At 47.3% G+C, this 12,835-nt stretch overlaps 1 non-coding gene across 1 annotated transcript; it reads right to left on the reverse strand.

Moving 5' to 3' along the window:
• Positions 1-311: 311 nt before the first annotated feature.
• trnat-cgu (transfer RNA threonine (anticodon CGU)) lies at positions 312-383 on the reverse strand. The gene has a single exon. It is a non-coding gene; the product is annotated as a tRNA-Thr (tRNA).
• Between the last annotated feature and the right edge of the window lie 12,452 nt (positions 384-12,835).

Consider the following 12,835-nt stretch of genomic DNA (forward strand, 5'->3'; position numbering starts at 1 on the left):
AGGTGACATCATATGTGAGGCATAAGGTGCGTTAAAAAATTGCTTTACATTCACATAATCTAAGTGTGTTACTTATAGAAGAAGAAGAAGAAGAAGAACACCCTTTTATTATCCGAGACTGAGAAGTTTCTTTTCCAAACAAACGCACTTTACATTTCATGCAGTTTCACCGTGTATACATACATACATACTGTTACACAATGTTTTTCCACAAAAATGCAAATTGAACCGCCCAGCCTCTGCTTCCAAAGACAGGTCCCCAACAAACTGAGAATTTGTACATGACCATTTCACTGATAATCTCTGTAAGAAGGCACAGATGGGGTTCGAACCCATGATCTTTGGTTTACGAGACCAACGCCTTACCACTTGGCCACTGCGCCGTGCTGAAAATGCAATTCAGTCACATTAAAATTGTTAATCTTGAAGATTATGATTGGGTTCTGCGTCTGACAAAACCTGTGACTCTGTGATCACCTCTTTAGTGTTACATGTTTCTCAGCAGTTCAAGCAGTAGGAAGTCTCTGCTCAGTCTGCTGTATCTCATCATAGGGTCGTTTTGTTAATACAGGTGACTTTGATGAAAAAACTGCTCATATCCAATCCATGTACATTGGATTCTGAGAATTGAACAATGTCCCTGTTGCGTGTGTAACTGTGGTTCACTTCCAATGCCAGCTCATTGCCATTGGGATTCAGTAGAATAAGGTTAAGAAAATGCACACTTGCACTTGCCATTTGAAGAGGAAGGGATGGCCTGAAACAAGGTCTTCGGGCACAGAGGGAGGAGGGAGGAGGAGAAGTGTCAGCTACTTCTAACTTTTTATATGACTGCCATCTCTGAGCAGAGCTCCACCTGAGTGTTTTGGCTGCAGAACAGGCCGGAGGCAAACTCAAAGCATGTTAGCTCTCCTGTCTTTCTACATCTGCAGAAGAGCATGTGCAGATCTAAGATAAATCCTTTCCCCCCCTTTTGACCATTAGAGAGAAATGAAAAAAAAGATTACACACACACACACACACACACACACAACTGAAAGCCATATTTCAGCAAGCTATTTTTTGGCACTGAAATTGTAAAGTTACAACCCTATAATACTTGGGAGTATTTTTCCTAGGTCTGCTTGACATTATCTTACACTTCCAACTGAAGTTTAAAAGATTTATAAGTTAAAAAAAGTTTAAAAAATAGAAGAAAGATACATATCCTATCCCAACAAGGTGCCGGAGGTGGACTCAAGTATCTGTCAATGGATTCCTGTGCTTCATTATCCACAGTTTTCTTCCCATATTAATGAACTGGCCGTGCTGTGTCTTTGTTGTATAAAGTGCTGGGTGCAGCTGTGGGGTTGTGGCCCAGTACTGGGGACTGAAAGAATCAGTATCTATCTCCTCACTGGGGACCTGGGAGACACTGAACCCCTCTGCCTTCCCTTTGAAACGTCTCCCCTCTGGTGACTGGCAGACCATACAACGCTCAGTGCTTTGTAAGTGACTCCATTGTCGGGGGCAGATTGAGAGGAAAAAAGGGGGCTAGCCTTGGGGATAGAAAAGCAAGGTGAAACAAAAAGGTCTGGCTCTGTGGACTGAGGAGGGCAGGAATGGATCAAAGGGCTGGGTGCTGACCTGCGGCCTTTGTCCGTCAGACAGCCTTGGCTTCATTTAACCTCTCTCTGGAGGCCGGCAAAGCCCGCTGGGATATCGAGCTACACAGAAGCCGTGCCCTATGGGGACATTTCAGTGCCTCCTCTGCAACCCCTCCACCTATCCCTCTGTCTCCTCCTCCACCCCTCCACCTGGGACAATATCACAGGTGAAAGTGGATGGGAGGGGCTGGACTGTGCATCGCCCCAACCTGTCAGGGATCCTCCACAAAGGGTGCTGAGCCCTCTCTCCGGATGCCCGGCGGCCAAGTCTTACCTTTCTGAACAGCATTCACATGGCCTTACTGCCTCCCTGCCCTGACTCCACTGGGAGAACCACAGCATGGAGGGAATCAGAACAGAGAGCAGCTCTCAGTCACTCACCTGGGGATGGTAAACCTCAGCTATGTGGCAAACAAAGGTGAACTTAGTGGATCTTTGCTGCATTGTTTGGTTGTGGAAACTTAAATCTTCTAGCCTTAATGAACTGTTGAATAGGGAGGATTTTCTATGGTTTAAGGGGCCATGTGTGACTTTTAAAAACCTGTCCATCATGTCTTCTATAGGAGCAGGCCTGCAAAACAGGCTGTACACAAAACATCCAAGGACCTCTTCTGAGATAGCCAAATACATTTTTCAGCATCTGTGCTGCATCTGTGCAGCTGTTGTTACTCCAACGGGCCTATTATATAAATTAAATATGAGCAAGGCATTCACACATGAAACTAATGAAGTCTATGTCTATGCAGCTGGTCAGAGGAGAAGAACAAACCCCTCTCAGCGATTTAGAAATTCAATTTTAATAGAGACGCAACAAATATCAGGTTAGTTTGTGCTTTGTAGGCTAATCGCATTATTAAAGTGGATTTGGAGCAACAGGCGAGCATTTCTATAAGATTTGGCAAACAAAAGCAATTTGCAGGATTACTTGGTTGCTCATGGGGCCCCACAAGAAAAAGAGAGGTCAAGGTGTGGAGCAACTGCAGAGGAAGACGGAAGTTGGGGATGGGAGGCAAATGGGAGCAGGAGTACCTGCACTGAAATGGGGATGGGGGGTCTAACTACGTTGGGAACGAAAGCGGCCAAATTGTACTGCTTTCATTAGTGCGCTGAGTGAAGCCTCTGCCGAGGCCTCGATTCCCAAGACTCTCAGATAACAAGTGGCTTCCCACACTGAGGCTTTCTGTTTTCTGTTTCCTCTCCAATAAAACCAGCCAGAGAAAGAGAGAGAAAGAGATGGAGGAACAAGAGTGATAGACGGGTGGGGAAAGAGGAGAGGGGACCCCCGTGGTCTGCTGTTATCTGTCTAACTCAGTCATTTCGGGGGCGGTTTGGTTTATTTCCCCCAAGCCCAATGAATGGCCGCCGACAAGGCATTTCTGATGGCCTTGATAAGATATCCCACCCCCAGCGTCTAACCCCTCTAGCCCCCGACCAGACCTCCAGCCCCGGCCTTTCAAGTAACCAGGTTAACCTTCCCTGCAAGAGCTGGTACTGAAAGACAAAGTAAGGTGGTCCGCTGCTGAAATGCACAAATGTAGCAGACCTGAGTGAAAGCGGAAGACGACAAGTGGAGGTCAGTTCCATGACCTCCCACACACAGTAATGCAGGGAATCAGACAAAAGCATTCCATAGGCCATGCCAGCCATCCTGTTAGTGATAGGCTCTAGATAGGGTCTATATAGGAGTCTACTCCAGCTGGCTGGTGTATGCAGAGAATGTTGTGTTTGTCTGAGGCCCAGCTTCGGTCATATGGATGTAGGCTTTTGAATGTACAGAGGTCAGCACTGTTGACTGTTTAACCAGCTGCCAGCTGCTATCATACTGTACAATCAATGTGTTTTCTTTATATGCAGCGGGAATGGTAACAGTCAAAGCACACCGCAGAAAAGAAAAGTCCTGTAAAGAAAAGTTCAGTCGTGCATTTGTTTTTTGTTTTACATGAGCGAAAGGGGGATTAGGAAGAAGTTTAAAGAGAATTAGATTCTCTGAACAGCACCTGGCAAGAATTTGCTGCACGGAATTTGTAGTGGTTGAACACAATGTTAAATATGTGGGTTAAAAAAAACAGGTTTGATGGTGCAGGTGCCGTCGCACGAGCTTCGTCGCGACAGCATGGATGGCCACGTCTCCTCGGCTCTGTGGAAACGGCTCGTTTAACGCCAGATTAAAAAGAAATTAGGATGCGGCCTAAAACGGGACGGCGGAGAGCGTCTGTCATGTTACTTCCTCTCACGCACCGTATTCTCTTCTTCCACTTCCCTTACAGACAGGAACACGATCGAAAATATGCTCACACACAACTGACAAAGAAAGATTCTTTACTTCAACTTGGTTTCTTGTTAAAATCGAGAATACGGAGGGAAGGAATTAAGTGAGACACGGTGAGATAAGAGACAGCACAAGCGCAGAGGCGAAACACACGTGCAGGAATACACAGAAACGCCGGCGCAGCTTCGGCATACTGAGCCAAGCTGCTTCTCATTTAGAGGTTCCATTACAAAGCGCTCACACACGCACACCACCAAATGGTCCTAATCGAACCTCCCTGCTTTGCCCTGTCCGCTCACCTCTGCTGATAGCAGCTGCTCGGCTCCCCCTCGCCCTCAGCACGGAGGGAGTGATGGAGAGGAGAGCGAGCGGGTGTTTGTGTTGGAGAGGTAGGGTGGCAGGGGTGATAAACTGTGACCTTCTCCCCGCACTGCGACATGCCTAATGGCTGCCCTGAGTGCTCCAGCTCAAGGTGTCTGAGCCTCTAAAAGGAGGGGTATTTTTATCCTCCTCACTTACACACTCACAAACACACACACACGCACTCATACATATTAGCAAACAAGAGTAGTGTGTGTGTGTGTATAGCTATAGCTGACGTCCGGGTGCACCACAGGGTGAGTGAGGGCTGGAGAGTTGGCACGCAGCGCTGGCAGTACTCAAGTTCCTGATAGCTTTCAGGGGCCTTTGATGTTCTCTGCATCAACCACCCCCCAACCCCACTAGCCCCCTCACTGCTACACCACCACCCCCCCCCCCCCCCCCCCACCAACCACCTCCACCCCCACCCCCGGCCTCCCCCTCGCAGGAAATTGCATTCTGTCCGCTGCCATAGCAGATAAATGAGGCAGGAGAGGGGCTGCATACTGTCACCAGCCGACCTGGCCTGTCTCACACTGCATCCTGCAGTGTGTTAGCCGCGTGTGCTTCCATCCGGCACCCACGGCTGGCTTGGGGGAGAGAGAATGCACAGACACACACTTGCACACACACACACACACGGGCACACAGAAACACAAACACAGACATAGACCATAGACAAGCATGCCATTGTATAGTCTCACACACCGAGCTCAGTACCTTAGAACCTTAGAAGAAATGTAGATGCCAAGAACAGGCTTTTGGTTAGTTTAACACATTAGATACGTTAGATAAGGTATATGTAGCCATTCATATGTACTAACTTTACTGTCAAAAGCAGAGAAGACACACACACACACACACACACTGGCAGTCGGGTAGCCGCAATGCCTCTCCTTATTGACGATTTGCGACACAAGATAACAGTTATTAACAATAACAACGCTCTTCGCACTTGCAGCTAACATGTCACGTCAGATTACATCATGATGAGATTCCTAAGATCCCTCCATGGAGATTGTCTGGGAATGTCGAGGAATAATACGGCTAAAAAGGATCGCTCACGCAATGGGGACCCCAATGGTACTTATGGGCATGGAGGCCACCAGAAATTTTACGGGAAGCTGCGCGTGAGCACGTGTGTGTGTGTGTGTGAGATCATGTTTTTGTGGCGTATAATATTGTGTGTGTGTGTGTGTGTGTATCTATGCACATGTGTGGCTAGGTACATGTCTGAGATCATGGGCGTATGTGCAAGCAACTCGCCTCAGCCAACAAGTATGTTTGATTAGTGTTGTGCTACATGCAACAGAGTCCACTGCAGCAAAATGAGTTACAGCTCCAAGGTGATGTCAGACCTATTGGAGCCCAGCGGTGCGACCCCACCCTCCCTCCACGTTGTAGGCTTGGGGCCCTTACACCAGGGGGGGGCCACTATGTCAAACACTTAACCGGTCCTTTCAAAAGTTAAACTATTTCACGTTTATTTATCAAATATGTCAATTCAATTCACCGCGTCCAAGTATTTGCATGCATGCTTTTCCACCTTTGCCCTCAAATTATCGAGAGTTTATTGAGTTCTTGAAAACATAATTGTGGAAATTTAGGTTGCTATGCCTCAGTCATTCCACATGTAAATTTTATGTTTTCTATGACTCATTGAGGCCGTGGGCATGTTTATTATATACAGTAGAACATTTATTACCTTAATATATTGCCATTTGTAAGCCTGCTGACCACCCCCACCCCACCCTGCTATAATGATTGAAATCTGCCCCTCGCTCTAAACTGTGTGTGTGTGTGTGTGTGGACCAAACCCAGAGGAAGACGTACCAATTCACACATCAGGTGGACAACATTCGAACATCTGCTCGGGTGTTTATTCGCAACATTGTGACCACATGACAGTTTTTAAATCATTTTCTCAATGTTTACTGCCCGTAGCCCAAAGCGCCAGAAACAATAGAAATAGGGGAATGATATTATTTTGTTCCTTTGGCTGGCAAACAAAATAGTTGTAACATTACTACCATCATCATCTGGTGAGGGACACGGTTAGATAATAAGACTGTTTTGTCCAAATCGGAGCTGTTGCTGTTTGCGATCACTCAAGTACTCCATGTAATATCCAAGAATAACAGTAATTTCACTTAACTTAAAAGGAAAAGACTGATTTTCAATTGGCAATCTTGGCCTCATTCTCTCACCCGGGGCTCCTGCTCGCAACGGGCCGCCATCCCAACCCTGCTACGCTCAGGAGAGTGTTGCTGTTGATGGGAGCGATCCTACATGTGGTGAGTGAGGAGAGCAAGGACACCATGTGGTTCTCTGCTGTGCACACACACACACACACACACACACCTTCCCAGTTACCCTCCACCACCACCATCGCCGCCTCCGCAACTGCCCCACATGACCCCTCATCCTCTTCTGAGCTGTAGCAGAGCCCCCCTACACATCAGCAGCCTTCTGATTGACAGGCCGTGAAGATACACCAACATGGTCTCCATTTAGCTCAAGTACCGCACCACAAACACCTCGCGCGGCCCCCCCAACCCCCCACCCCCATCCACACGTCCCAGGAGAAAACACACTTGAGCCGAAGTGTTTCAGAGCAGGATGTTTCCTGGGGAGAAAAGGTTTCGTCTCGGGTCAGCGTGCACCGCTGCGATGGAGGGTGCTTTTTCACGAGGGTGTGGGAGGGGTTGCTCGGCTTAGGGTGAGAGGATGGAGGAAGAGCGAAGAAGTGGAGGGGTGGGGGTGGCGAGAGCTGGAAGCAGGTCATGTGAATGTTTAAAGAAGAGAAGCATGGCACTGGCAGGGTGGCAAACGCGTGTGTGTGTACGCGGAGGAGGGCTCTAAGTGGAGGCTGGGGGCGTCTAGGGGGGTTACAGAGTTTGGAGAGGTGAGCTGGCGGAGGGGGGGTGCTGTGGGTGTTTAGTCCTGAGAGGAAACATTAGCAAAGCGAGGAGGAAAAGCTGCCAAATTAACTTCTCACCCTTTCAATCACACCCCTGAGAGTTCCTGCCCCACTTTACTTCTGCTGATCTGGCTCCACTTTTTGGGATGAAGGGGTTGTTTCTTATCCTTTCTTGACTGTAAAAAAAACATTGCACCCTCACACCAACCCTAGCTCACCCCTCTGACCCCCACCCACCCACCCGCCTCCCTCCGACCCCACTGCACCCACCAGCCCAAAAACATGACTGCAAAAAGATCATTTCTGCACCCAATCCACTCCCAGGGACCTCCTCGCTATTCTGCTGCCCTCAAATCTGCAACTGGTTGAAGGTTTTTTGGTTGAAAAACGTGGCCAGACCAAAATAACAGTAATCAAATTCATATCTTGTTAAATACATCCACTCCCAAACGATGTCTGACCCAATGAATGGAGCCCTGGAGAGAGAGAACGAGGAGGAGGAGGGGGAGGAGAAACTGCTCTGTGCATCGCATCATTCCATAAAGAAGAAAAACCTGCATTAATGTGGTTTTAAATATCATCAGAGGAGCCGAGCAGATGGTCTTTCATGACTGGTGCTTTTGTAAAACCATCCATGTGCATTCTGCTCAACAGCATGGTGTGGACGGTGGTAAGTCCAGACCTCCCTCTCTCTCTCTCTCTCTCTCTCTCTCTCTCTCTCTCTCTCTCTCTCTCTCTCTCTCCCTCTCTCTCTCTCTCCCTCTCTCTCTCTCTCTCTCCTCTGTCCCCCTTCTACACCGCCTAATTTGTTTGTATCTGTGCTTTTTTTGTTTTTTCATCTTTCCCCCCCGCCTGCATTCCCTCCTTCTTTCTTCTCCTGCTCCCTCTCTATCATGTACCAGATTAGGTGCTTGGTTCCTCCTCTTTAGGTCCCTTCAATCTAAAATAGATGATTAGAGTCATTCTGCAAGACAAATGTAACTTTTCTGGACGCTCTAAATCTGTTTAGGCACATTTAATAGTGTCAATTATTGTGGGGCCAGACGGGGGACTTGGGCCTTTCTGTAGTCAGGGCCCTTAATAACATTGGCTACAATGAGAAGCAGATGCTGACCCGCTTGGTCCCTTTGAAAAAAGACATTTGAGTAGCTCTGCTTCTAATTTATGAGCCCCCCTCCACATCTGGAATTCTTTATAATTAAAACATAAACCCCAAAGTTCTACTTCCACCTGTCAAACGTTGAGAAGATGAACATAGTAATGGGCTTCTCCTGCATTGGTGGAGAGATGGAGAGACTGGTTTTGCTTTTTCATTTTTAAGGGGGGAATGGGGGCAATAAGGGGGTGCAAAGAGAGGCCTTCTCTTGTGATTGTTTTGCTTTACGGCGAGGTCTGCCACACCGCATGATCCTCAGCTCTGCAACTCTGTAGGTTTAACCCACGCCACTACAAATATGCCTTCAGATGTAAGTGGCCATCATTTGGTTTCAAGTGTGCAAATTGAAATTCAAAACTAACAAATGAGGACTTTTATTGTCACAATTGGCTTCAAAGTGATATGAGACTTAAACATTACGGTAAATGAAAACAAAGTTTTCCGATCTGGCTCTGAAAAGCAACAGGAAGCGTCACATTCAAGCTAAATAGGTTTACTTTCCTTGTATTAGCCAGTAATGAAAGCAAAGAAATGGATTTGCCATGGCTGATGAAAAACATAATTGCCCATAATAGGGTTTGTTCCAACAGATCAATAGGACCTACATGAGTGAGCCCTGGCCGTGAGTGTGTGTGTGTGTGTGTGTGTGTGTGTGTGTGTGTGTGTGTGTGTGTGTGTGTGTGTGTGTGTGTGTGTGTGTGTGTGTACACGTGTGTGTGTACGTGTGTGTGTGTCTGGATGTTAAACTATGCGGTACGTGTGTGGAGGTGTGTGAGAGCAAATCCCCTCAGACTTCTAGTTGCCTTCATTAAATCGAATTAAGATCCAGCACCCAGCAGATTAATTTTCATTCTTTTGTTTTTTTCTTCTCTTTTCTTCCTCTCGCTCTCCTCCCTCCTCGCACCCTCCTCCCTCGGAGCGCGAGGCGAAAGCAGCTGTGAGAGGGGCCGCGGAGCCTGTGGAGGTTGGAGAGTGCAGCTCGTGCAGTTAATCCTGCTGTGAGTATGACCATGTGGACAGCATTCCTTCCATTTTCTCTGCTATTACCAGATCACCATAATTAAGTCTTCAGTGTTAACGGGCGACCAGACTCGAACAGGGAAGGAGCTGATCTGCACAAGCTTCCTGTGGCTACTGGTGGAAATGAGGAGGAGGAGGAGAAGGAGGAGAGGGGTACCCACATGTAGCAGGGTGAGGGTGTCTGAGAATCTACTCCTGAAAGCCCATGCACAGCACCTGTAATCTGGAGGACACACAACCACACTTGATGAGAGATGAAAACACAACCAGGCATATAAGTTGTATTCACAAAGTAAAAGTCGGCATCCTGTAGGAATCTAGCTCCTGAAGACGACTCCACAAATCCTCTGCAGTACTGTCATGAAGACAACCGGCCTCTGCTGCTACTGTTAACTCATACTGTCAGCTGTGATGGAGAGAGGCAACGGTATCTGCAGGTGTGAGGCCGTTGAAGCCAGACCAAAGTAATTCCCAACAACGACATAAAAAGCCTCAAAGGAGATGGAGGCGGGTGTTTTCAAAAGGAAGGAGGTTACACTGTTGTCCTGGGGGGGAGTGGGGAGTGGGGGGGGAGTGGTGGGGGTGAGCGTAGTGTGCAAGAGGTCTGATGAAAGGGAGGGAAGAGTGAGAGAGAGAGAGGGGTGAGTGACTAACACGAGGGAGGGATGGAGCGAAAGGGGAATGAGCTAAATGAGGGTGACGGTGGAGGCGGGGGTGAAAAATGGGGAGAGACGGACACAAAGGACGAGAGAGGAAGAGAAGGGGAGAGGAAAAGAGAGAGAGAGGAAGAGAGAGAGAGAGCGAGCAAGCTTTGACACGGGGGAGGCAGCGAGAGAGGAGGGCCTCTTTGTGGATCATTGGCAGATAATGGGCTCATTAGGCCAAATGTAGCTTAAAAAGGCTCCGGCTCTCTAAACAAACAGAACGGGCGCTGAGGAGACGGACTTAAGGGCCCGACATGGAGAGAGATATAATGAGGCCCTGTGCCCGCCCCCCTCTGTCCTACACAGACAGAGGGGGACCTACCAACCGGCTGCCCGCTCAAATTCCCTAAATATCAGTCGTGCCCTCATTCAAGTCACCGTAGCGGAGATCAAACCAGCCTGCTTCAACCCCAGCTGCCCTCATAAACGCATCTCCCAGTTCATACCCGTGTTCTTCATTCACTTTCTCTCAGTCTCTTTCTCTTGCTCACACACAAACACAAAACCCCTTCACTTCTTCGGTGGCCCGGCCCACACAGCGGCAGGCCAGACCTCCTTGTTGCTGAGTGGTAAATACTCAATTTGACTCATGCGTCAGATTGATTTTCCTTCACGAAACACCTGGAATTGCTTTCTAGCACCTTGTAAAATGTTGTCAACATGCAACATCATGGCGTATTAATCACTCATTAGGCTTAACAACCCAGCACTGTCTTCATCTCCAGCTCCCTCCACGGGGCAGTAATTGCTGGGGAAAAAGCTCAGTGATGCAAATAAAATGTTACTGAGAAGGCGAAAGAAATGTGAGCTGTCGTGCTCAATGCTTGTGGTCAGAGGATGGTGTTCCAACAAAGACATTTGTGGGAAACACAAATTCCTATTAAGCAATGGGGACGTGAGTTGCATTGCCACAAGGGGAAAGGATGTTTGCTCACTCTGTTGCCACTTAAAGATCCATCTCTTTGCAGCAATGGCTTCGGTGAATAAGAAATTCTTTTAGAGGGGAAAATTGATAATGTATGACAGTGTGTGTGACTGAAGTGCTCCACTATAACACACTATTAGGTACCATGGCTGTTAGCAATAACAGAGCAGTTCGCCTTGAACTCCTTTGTAATCAACTCAGGGAAATGTTAACACAGAGCACGGCCATCCAACTATTGAAACTGCCATGAGATTTATAGTGAGGGGAAGTAAAGAGGCTGCTGCCTGGTTCTCCGGGAAACCAAAGTACCGTCTTTCCACTGCTCCCTCTCCCATTACAGAATGTTTGCCTTTGTTTGCCTTTATTAATACCAATATATTACACTGGGAAAAGCAGCAGAGCAATACTTGAAGCGACAGAAATGGGGATAAAAAATGGAGGTATTGTGAGGGGGGCCGGGGTGGTTTCTGTTCATCTCCAGCTGCTTCCCTGCTCATCATGCTGAGAACTAACATGAAACACACTCACGCTATGGCCTCCTCTCACACACATCTGACATCCATTACAGATACTGATGGAGGACCAAGCCTCTGAGGGGACTTGCGGTCCCATCTCCCAGCTTCTCTCATAGAAAAGAAAGGAGGGGAGGAGGAGGAGGAAAGATATTGAAGGAAGGAGAATGGATAGTTCTGACAACCTGACTTGGGTCCAAACTTGAGTTACAATGCGTGCTTTTGCTCCTTCAGATGTGTGTGAAACCCCATTGTAGCGCAGCAACTTCAGCATGTGCAGTTTTTTTTACCAAGCTCAGATAACAAAACATGCACTTTTGACACAAAGCACCTCGTATTTGTAACATGGTTTCGTTTATTGGATTCTAGGCTACCAAATTTTAAGGATTATTGACCAAAAACATTCAAACGGATACTGAAAAGACCTGTGTATAGTTCAGTGGATAAGATGCATACCAGAACGTCATGCTCCACAGGGTTTTGTGGTATGTCTCTCTACTTTACCAGCCATTTAGACAGTTAACCGAACATCATTTCATTAACTTGCAAACAGACAAATGGAAGAACAAGGACTTTGTAAAAAACAAATAGGCTGAGATGGCTAGAAAAGATACAAATGTGGAGGATTTTGTAACAACAAATAGAAAATATACCAATAGAAAGAAAAAGATTGCAGCTAAACCAAGGTTACACATTTGCAGAATCTGGAGCAGAACCATCTTCAAGGGTCCCGAGGCCATTCTGTGAAAACATTCCAAAGCTGTCTGTGGGATATGTCTATTCCCTGGGAATTTTCCCCACTCAGATAAGTCAACCCTGACAGTGTGAAACATCATCTGAAAACACTAAGGATTGGCCCAACACATGTAGGTCTCCATGTGAGGCCGCAGAGGTCCTAAGGGCAGAACACTCACCTTATAGATGACAGGCACATCTAAAAGAGATGGTTCACTCCTTGACAAAGTATTAGACACCACCCTCCTGCTTTTCATGGGTTTGCCATATGTTCTGGAAGGGAGGATAAACGCAGCACAGGTACAGACTACAGTGATAAATGCAAACATCAGCGTCAAATTTCAACAGAAACTGGCACAAAATATTAGGAATCAAAGAGTGAGAGTTCATCCGGACGATCCCGAGTTAATGATAGATAATAGTAGAGTTGGTTGAAGAAGCTTGCATTGGGATAAAATGAGCAGGGAGAAGGTGTCTGTCTAAACAAGGTAACACTAGCTCCCTGTTTGATGTGTATGAATGTGAGTGCGAGGAACAGCAGCCTGCTGTCTCTTCTACATGTTTACTTCGTCGTGTTACCCCATCGGG

The sequence above is a fragment of the Genypterus blacodes genome, unplaced genomic scaffold, assembly GCF_046128005.1.
Source record: "Genypterus blacodes isolate CSIRO-AG114 ecotype Tasmania unplaced genomic scaffold, CSIRO-AGI_Gbla_v1 ptg000147l_1, whole genome shotgun sequence".
NCBI classification, from domain to species: domain Eukaryota; kingdom Metazoa; phylum Chordata; class Actinopteri; order Ophidiiformes; family Ophidiidae; genus Genypterus; species Genypterus blacodes.